At 35.1% G+C, this 9,412-nt stretch overlaps 1 protein-coding gene across 1 annotated transcript in view; it reads left to right on the top strand.

Moving 5' to 3' along the window:
• The first annotated feature begins 1,735 nt into the window (after nt 1-1,735).
• Nucleotides 1,736-9,412, top strand: part of dab2ipb (DAB2 interacting protein b) — a 48,752-nt gene continuing 41,075 nt past the window's right edge. Inside the window, exon 1 of the mRNA XM_056243823.1 lies at nt 1,736-1,872. The gene's annotated coding sequence lies outside the window, so the exon portion shown is untranslated. The remainder of the gene's footprint in view (nt 1,873-9,412) is intronic.

Here is a 9,412-nt window from a genome sequence, read left to right as displayed (position 1 = left end):
ATGAATGCTCTGCTAGTTAACTGGAGATACCCGCAAATTACGCCTATGAACGACTTCACTGGATCTAAACAAATCAATCTAACCATAGATGTTACCAGTAGCAGTGGCTTTTTTAAATCTATTTAAAATAATTTCGCAAGGGTTCTATGACATTAGTATATATTTTTAGGAAGTTCAATGTGCCCAGTCGAGTTCACATTTCAACAGTCACCCTGGTAGCTGAAGTAGTCCTTAAACCACATTTAGCATAATTGTTTGATCTGACTACAGCACTTTAAAGCTGCTAAATGTAAAAGCTTTTTATTTAAGTTTTATTTTAAACTTGAATTAAATGTATTTGAAAGCTGGCCAAAGCTTGGCACTTTGCACTTTTTAGTTGCAAAAGTTTTTATTATTGTATGAAAACATATAAAGTAATATCAAACTACATTTCATTTGTTGTGGGGGTTTTTTTCTTTTAAATTGTGTCTACTGCAATCAATCACATAGGAAAAAGTCAACTACATTTATATACTGCGAATCGTTTTTTGAATCGAGAATCGTTTTTGAATCGAAAATAGATTTTGAATCGAATCTTGAGACAAAAATCGGTATCGAATCGAATCGTGATATTTTCTGAATCGTGCACCCCTAGTTTGTCCACTACCTAGTAATTAAAAATCCTGATGGAAACGTTGGTCTATTCCAGGGGTGTTCAATGGGGGTCTGCGGTGGTACTGCAGAGGATCCGCCAATTATTGTTTGATCTCAAAATAATTGTGAAAAATCCAAAGGATACATATACACAAATAAGATACATAATAAGATACAAAGTTTATTTCAACCATGCAAAAAATATATTTTTTATTTTTCCCATCCATTCCGCATTAAAATGTATTGGGTAAAATTAAAATGTGCAAATGCCTCAACGTTATTTTAATGGTGTTGCATCATGACAAAATATGTAAATATTTGCTCTACTCTGTTTTCCACCAAGGGTTCCTTGGCTTAAAAAAGATTGAATACCCCTGGGCTATTGTGTTTGTGCAAACTGTAACACCTGATAGTTATGAAACTAATATATAACTAGTGCCAGTTGATCTGTGTGTAAGTGTGTGTGAGCCCCTTGTAGTGCACGTCTGGATGACCTCTTGACTCCCTCTAACATTATTTTGTCTTGCGGTGCTTCCCCCCCCCTCTTGTTCCGCATATTTTAGTCTTGATGTCATGTCCTTTCTTGCTAGGCACACAAAAATAGATCAGAGAATGTTTTATGTCCTGGACCCTGCCCCTTTCCTTTTACTTTCTATCACACATCTATGTCACAATAATAAAATAAAAATGAAAGTGTGGGTGTAACCACACTCATATAGAAGTACATTTGTTTTTAACTTTATATAGATTTTCCTATCATTTACATAAAGTGTTTTCCAGCTGATTACTGCATGTATAGAGCATTATCAACATGTAATTTGTGTGCATATGTATAGCTCATAAATCATACTGTAGCTAATTAATCAACTACATCATTTGGGATATAACAACTGAATGCTGTTAATGACCGATTTAATCTAGAAAATGTGTCTAATTAGGAACTACGGCCAATGAAAGAGGCATGAAAACATTACACTGGAAAGTTCAAATGTTATGGAGTTTGATGTGGGAAAGGGAGCGCTATCTGTTTAAATGGGGCGTGTGAGTGAGGAGGTGTGTTATCAGTTATCCCATGGGAAGTTCCCTCTCCAGCACACGGCACAGAAGCCAAAGATCCCACAGAATACCCCTCAACAGTCCATGAAGCCAAGCACGGCTTTAGGAATTAGAGAAATGCGCAGACATAACAGTACTTGGCAATATAACGGATTGATCGAGCGGGGTTTCCTCGCATTCAGTGTAAGTGAATCTATCTATTCTTCATGCTTCAGATCTAAGCTTGTTTTGAACACTCGCTTCAGTTGACATTTAATAGTGATGTCCATTGTGATCATGTTTTATGAAATGAAAAATGTGAAATTGTGAATGGTTTTGAAATTAATTTTATCAAAAGGTTTATAGCTCATTTTAACAGCTTTATTTTAGTGTTTTTGCATATAGTCACCTTTGTTCGCCTGGTTTTATAAAAAGAAAAAAAGTAGCCTTGTTTTTAAGTGTAAAATGTGTTTTAAAATGCACTTTAAGGGGTGACTAGTTAAGTTTTAGCTTCTTCAAAAAGTGCGTCTTTATAAACTGCTTTTTTTTCGATAAAGAAAAATTATTTGAAACCAGCCTGCAATATCTTCCTTATCAAACTGTAATATCGTATTGCCGCTGTCATTTACTCTAATGCGAATTGTGCGTTCTTCACGTGGGGACGTGAACATGCTTGTATTACTTGCATTACTTTCAATTTCATTGAGATGTACTATACAGTACAACAAACACTCATATGCGTGCATGTCATTCCATCCCCATTCAGCGAGTTTTAAAATTTATAATTAACAAAGAATGCTTTTAAAAATATTAACTATGTCTTTGATGTTTTTCTCTCTTTCTTGTCTGTCTCTGACCTCAAACAAATAGATTGCAAATATATTAGACAGCAAAGTATTAAAGGTTGGGGGAACCAAATGTGACAGTTTGGGAGTGAATCAATGCAAACCATATTGATGAACCACTAATGTGACTATTGCTCTCCAGTGTCCTTTCACTGTCCTTGTTGTTTAGGGTCAGTGTTCAACTGTCTATTGAACAGATTTATTGCTTAACTATGTATGAACTGTCCAATTGATAGCTATAAACGGAATAGATTTATCAAATGTTCTTTTTTCATCTTTGCTAAATGTGATGATTTCCAGTTAGATCATTATGGGTTGTGCTCTTTTTCCGGGGCTAAAATTGTACCTGTCGGTTAGTTGCCATGGAAACATTCACCTTTTCAAAGTTGCTGCCCATTCGCCAAACCCATGCAACGAAAGAGCCTATAGTGCATTGATCTCTCTCTCTCTCTCTCTCTCTCTCTCTCTCTCTCTCTCTCTCTCTCTCTCTCTCTCTCTCTCTCTCTCTCTCTCTCTCTCTCTCTCTCTCTCTCTCTCTCTCTCTCTCTCTCACTAAATGGGAAGAGTGATGACAGCAAAGCCTCAGGCTGCATGATTAATCATATACGTCATTAATCGACAGTGATTTTGGCCATATCAGTATGCAATGATTAAAGGCTGTTTTTAATGTATTCAATGTAATGAAAGCTGCATCAAACCAGTTACTTCTGGTGTATCTTGGTTTTTTCGTCAGTTGACATGGGTGATTGAACTGTGAACATGTTAAGTTTATGTTCAGTTGGATTCGTTTGGACATTGAGGTTTCAAGGTTTGATAAAAAATAAATCTACTACATTTGTTTTGGACAAAAAATGTATCTTTCTAATTTTAATAGAATAAACCTCAAAATGTATTATTAATTTGTTGTTTTTATTTATTTATTTGCTATTTTATTTGACCTTTTTTTCTAATTTAATTCCAGAAATGCTATATTGTGAACAATAACTTTTTTAGTCGTTAGCACTTAGAAAAATTGCAGCATACCCATACCACATACTCTATTATGTTTATTAATTACTCACTGTACACCAACCAATCTGTTACATCGACAACCCTTATGCCATCCCTGACCCAGTCAGTAACAGTTGTCAGTCTGTAAGCTGTGTTGTGACTCTTAGCAGTGTCCTCACATAACTTATGTGTCTATCAGACCAGAGAAATGTCTTCATAGTGAGTGTAGAGATGTTTACATGTGTGTTTGTATGGTCCCATTTCAGTTTTCAGCCATCCTGCTAAATGTGTTTGTGTGCTGGTGACCTTAACTTTTCATTTCAATGTGAGCTTCATACACCCACACTCCATGCATTTGAAAAGAGCCTGTGATGTGCACTCTGAAAGGCTGAATTGTGTGTATCAAGCAGTGTGTATAAGAGCTGTGATGGCCTGTGTGTCTGGGAGCATGTCCCTGCACATCTTCCTGTTTTTCTTTCTCCTCCCGTTTCTTTCATGTCCAGGTTCAAGGTTGCTTTGATTTGTGAACTGTATTTTGTAGTAAGTGGTTCTATCCTTGCTATAGGTCACCGTGACAGTACGATGAGTGCAGGGGGTTAAGAATTTATAGATGGATGGAAATGTGCTAAAGTTAATCTTTTCAGGGTTGTAGCAAATGTAATACATTTCCACATTCTGCTTTCCTGAACAGTACAAATGTAAATTCACCATCATGCTTGCAATTAGAGATGGATCTTTAGTGAATTTTCTTAATATGTCTTCGATGGATCAACTGGGCTTTATAGTTGGATTAGCTTAGCTTCTGTTTTTAGTGTCTACACAACTAGCCTTAAGGTTTCAACTAATTAATTTCCCCCAAAAATAACTTTGCGCAACAGTAAAAGCTCACCCAACTTATCTACTGTAGAGTCAGTGTAGAGAAATACAAAGTTCTGTCATGAAACTCTAGATGGCACAGGCTAATAGGTCATTTAACCTGTTATCACATTGTTATCTATAGGGCAGTATCTATCAGTAGCCAATGAGCTTGTGTGCTCAACCTTCAAATGAAGAGTTTGGTTCCAAAACGCGATAAACGCCATTTAAAAAAAAAAAAATAGTTACTGCAAAAATCAGTATTGTATCTGGTTGGTATTGAAAAGTCAATGTTTAATTTTAAGTAAAATGCGATATCCGCCGTGTTATTCTGTCATGTTTTCTCCCTTTCTTTCCAAACCGCGACAAACGCCAGTCTCCCTTCTCTGCAGAATGCGATATATCCGCTCTCAACCAATCACAACGCACCATTCCACGCAATGTAAACAGTAACGGCAGCACCTTAAATACACCCGGCTTCCTAGTTTTTATTATCTATTTTGTACTTTTCGATCAACAAACAAAAAAAATGAATAATTTTGACGGCATTGATGAACCTGTGGTTGTTTCTGCGGTGAGTAAGAAACGTAAGGCATCCAAATCGAATCATTTACGTGAGGAGATTAAGGCACTCGGGAGGAGGAACAAATATTTTCAATCTTCTTTACAGTTCTTAATAAAAATATTATACTAATAAACTTACGTTGTTGTGTATTTTCAACAGTTTCAGTATGAAAAAAAAAAACTTTATATTGATTCAATGGATTAATTGCATTTTTAATTTAAAAAAAAATTGGATTTATTGCATTTTGGGGGGGGGGAATAATCAATTTTTATAATAAATCTTTGAAAATCAAAACCTGGATTTTAAATTTTTTTTTGTTATTATGACCTACAAATGCTATGTGAAAGTTTGAAACGGAAAATAGTGGTTTTCATCTTTCCACTTTCTTGGTAAAGAAAACACATTTTTACTCAAATTAATCTAAATGGATTTATTGCGTTTTGGAACCAAACTCTTCAAATACTTGACTAGCATTTGCCTTAGCAGTGCAGCGCGCTTCAGGAACCCTCCACCTTCCCCAGCTCCACCTGTATCTGCTACGGGTAATTCATGTACGCTTGTACAGCAGCTGCATGTCTTACTTGCTCACAGCAGCGTGTCGTGTGTGTATTGGCAGTAGCAAGTCCCGTACTTGCTCTGTAGCCGCAGCAATGACCTACAGCAGCAGCAGCAATAAAAGCAGCAGCGTAGCGGATCTATTCCGCCAAGACCAAAACATACAACATTGTCATACCCATTATACCATGCCAAACACTCCCAGAGTTGTCATGACAGAACTGGGGTTTGTTGGAAGAATACAGCCTATTTCAAAAGATATAATCAAGGATTAAATGGCAAACATGAACCCATTCATACAAAGATATTTACTAAGATACATGCACAATATATCAGTGCTATATTGTTATCAGCCAATGTTAGAGATTGTTTTAATTGTATCAATTCACACTTATTTCCCCTATTTTTAAAATTGATAACCTCAGGATAATCTTCATAAACACTTTACATTATAATATTGTGATGCCTAAATGGATTATATAATTTGTTTTTTATATATATTTAGACAAAATAATATTAATGTATAATATTGATATATTTGTAACATTGTTATATTGGACAATTATCGGCAATCAGCCATAATAAGCAGCTTATTATTATTATGTTTAATATGAGTTTGTAATATCAGGGCATCACTGCTAGCTAAATATTTTTGTTTAATGCACATGTGCAGTAATTATTGTAGAAAATACATTTTATATATTTTTGCAACTGTCTTTTAAAGTGTGGAGAATTTATTATGGATTTTGTTTCATTGTGTAGAACCATCGAGATGTTAAGTGGCTTGGCATCACAGGCAGTCTCTAATTTGACAAATGTGTTAGTCTTCTGAATCCAGTGTTCAGCTGAAAGCAGGAGATCTTACATGACTGGTCATGTGTGAACTTTTTTCACACACTCACTGTGGATTGCCATCTTTTTGCCTTTGCCATCTTTGATAAATCCTTTGTCAAATTTAGAGAACAAGACAAGTGGCTCTCTCCTGGTTTTCTCTTTTATAAAAAGATATTGATTTTGCGTATGGGATTGCTGAGTGACCTCATTGCGTGTTTTTGTTGTTTAGCCATGGGTTGCTATGTTTCTCTCCCTGATTTGGATTCAGATTGTAATCGCATAGTCTGTTCTGTCTGTTGTCTGCTTACGTACCAGACAGAACAGTGCAGGAATATTATCCACTGATGCTTCTTGGAGAAATGTATAAATTTGGAAAATATGCATTTAATCGTTTTTAATCGTCATATTATATAGTTTAAGCCTATTTTGTGTTGAATTTATGCTGCTGTTATAAAAACGTTATTTTGTTAAATCGTTGTTTTCAGTGTCAAAATTATATCATCGTTGGGTAATAATTTCCTAAAATATGTCTTCCTCAAAAATAAGTGTTAATAAAAAACCCATCAAGAAACCAAAATCAATAAATTCCTTTATTTGGTTTGCATTCTGATACCTATTGTTACAAATATAGTTTAAGTCTGTAGCACTGAGAGCATATAATCTTCGTTTCTTCTATCAGTCTCTCAGTTCAAAACATGTATTTATAGAGCATCTCTCTCTTTTTCTCCTTCCTCACTCTTATGTGCTGTCACAGAAATTAAAAGAGCCATTTGCAATATGTCTTTAGATTTATCTATCATGAGTTTTTCATGTTTATTTTCAGACTGAAACATCTTTGGTTTATTTCATTGATTTTTTTTATTTAATAATTATTTTTAAATTTCTAAATTTAAAAAATTAAGCAGTCTGAGTGGAAAAGAAGAACAGAAAAGTAGGGATAGAGGGTGAAGTGTGACTTATATCTGGTGCAGTGTCTGAAATATTTACAGAGACAGAGATATACAGAGCACTGTGAAGACAGGAAGTGTGTGCGCAGGGGATGAATCCATTTGGGAGAAGGGGATTCTGGGTAAATGTGGGGAATAAAATAGATAAATGAGAAGGAAAACATGGCAAAATGTAATGAAAAGGATTAATTTTTTTTTAGGGATAGACAGTTCAGTCGTTTCTCAGCAGACTGGATATGTGTGCTGCTCTGTTTGAGGTGATAAGTAAGCTATGTTGGAGGTGAGCTGTTCACAGTTCAGTTTTTGCGTTAATGCCTCCCCACCTCGAAAACACACACATGGTCCCTTTCATTGGTAGGAGATGCATAACATGAAAGAACTTGTAACACATGCCATTAAGCATGCACACCACATCACTGAGCGCACTAACAGGATCAAATACATTCTCTCTTTCACACACACACACACACACAGCGTACACAGTTAGAGCGAATATATTATCATTCATACGGTGTCGTTCATTGCCTCCAATGCTGACATTAACATTCATTCTGCTAGACTGATGTGACGGTTAACCTTCTAGAGACACACTCCTTGTGGAGTAGTGGGTGTGTTTCCATGTGTTGGTGTCCTACATCCATCTCTTTATTAGCTTCACTTGCCTTTAAATCAGTTGTATTTCGACACATAGACACCCAAGGACGAGTAAACACACACACACATTCCACACAGGGTACACCTCGGCACGATCCTCTTGTCTGAACATGTCCTTTTCCTCTCTTAGGCTCACCTCTAACTCCCCGAATGCACTTCTCTCTGAGATCTGATTTGCCCAGTGGCAATATTTAGATGATCCAGAATGTGCTGTCACATCGTATTAGTACTATTATAAGGTCCTGTTCTTGGGTGTCCTTAAAAAGCATTATTTATAAGATTTGATATGATTATTTATAAGAACTCGGGATAGCACTAATAATGTGGATTTATTTCATGCATAACGCATGACATCCATGCATGAGGGCATGAATCTAACCAATCAGATAATTTGCTAAACCTATTTTACATTTTCTTGCTGGTTTTAGGGTAGATACCATATTTGAATTGGATCGGATAAAAATGATACTCCTCTTAAAGGGTACAGTGTGTACTTTCCGTACTAAAAGTGGCACTGAACAGAATTGCAATCAGTGGTTATACTTTATTTCATCAGTTCACTTTAGACATTTTACTAACTATAAGTAACTCTCAGAGTATTACTAGACTGTTAGGTTAGGGTAAGTACAATAAGTTGGCATGTTCTTTATAGTCAGTAAAATGTCTGTTGTGGAGCATCAAAATAAAGTGTTGGCAGATATTAAGCAGACAGTCGATTAATACTCTAATAATGAAAGTTAGTTGACATGTAGTTGCAAAGTTACTTTTGGTTAGTAGAATGCCCAAAGTGGACATGTCAACATTTGCTCAACCAATGCTGGCTATTTTTAATCTATAAATAAATGAAAGAGGGTATGTTTGAAATGTATTTGTCATTATTTTTGAAATTCTGTTTGGTACTACTAGTGCTGCAAAGTACACACTTCAGTTTTAAGTTTTATATTTTTTTTATTATAAACCATGTTTTTGGAGGGTTTTTAAAAATGTTTTTTAGAAAGGTATGGGCAAGGTACAAAACAATACAACCTACTGAAAGCTCTACATCTACCCTGACTGGTGGGTAATTTTAATTTGTCATTGAACAGACTGTTCTGAAATCAATTCTTAATTTCTACAATGTAAAAAAATATTTTCATGATTTATCACAACAGTTTTTTTTCTTTTGTCAAATCAACTTAGATCATTTATATGGTTCAGATAACATAATATTTAGAGTTTCTGTTGATTGAACCAATCTCCTTCATCGTATTAACTTTTTTATTTCAATGAACTTAAAATTAAAGCAACCAGGTTACTTTAAGTTAAACTAACAATATTTTTTTTTTTTACAATGTACTTAGAGAATTTACATAGCCCTTCATATCCAGGGGTTGAATTATTGTTTCATTTTACATAGAAAGCATGCATTATTTATTTTTATCTTATCTGAGAAAAAGAAGGATCAGCTTTAGCCCATGGAAAGTGCTGAACTGTTCTCTCTTTGTTTCTATGGCACTTGA

Source organism: Rhinichthys klamathensis, unplaced genomic scaffold (assembly GCF_029890125.1).
Source record: "Rhinichthys klamathensis goyatoka isolate OS25496 unplaced genomic scaffold, OSU_Roscu_1.1 h1tg000850l_1, whole genome shotgun sequence".
NCBI classification, from domain to species: domain Eukaryota; kingdom Metazoa; phylum Chordata; class Actinopteri; order Cypriniformes; family Leuciscidae; genus Rhinichthys; species Rhinichthys klamathensis.
This window is presented reverse-complemented; position numbering and strand designations above follow the sequence as displayed.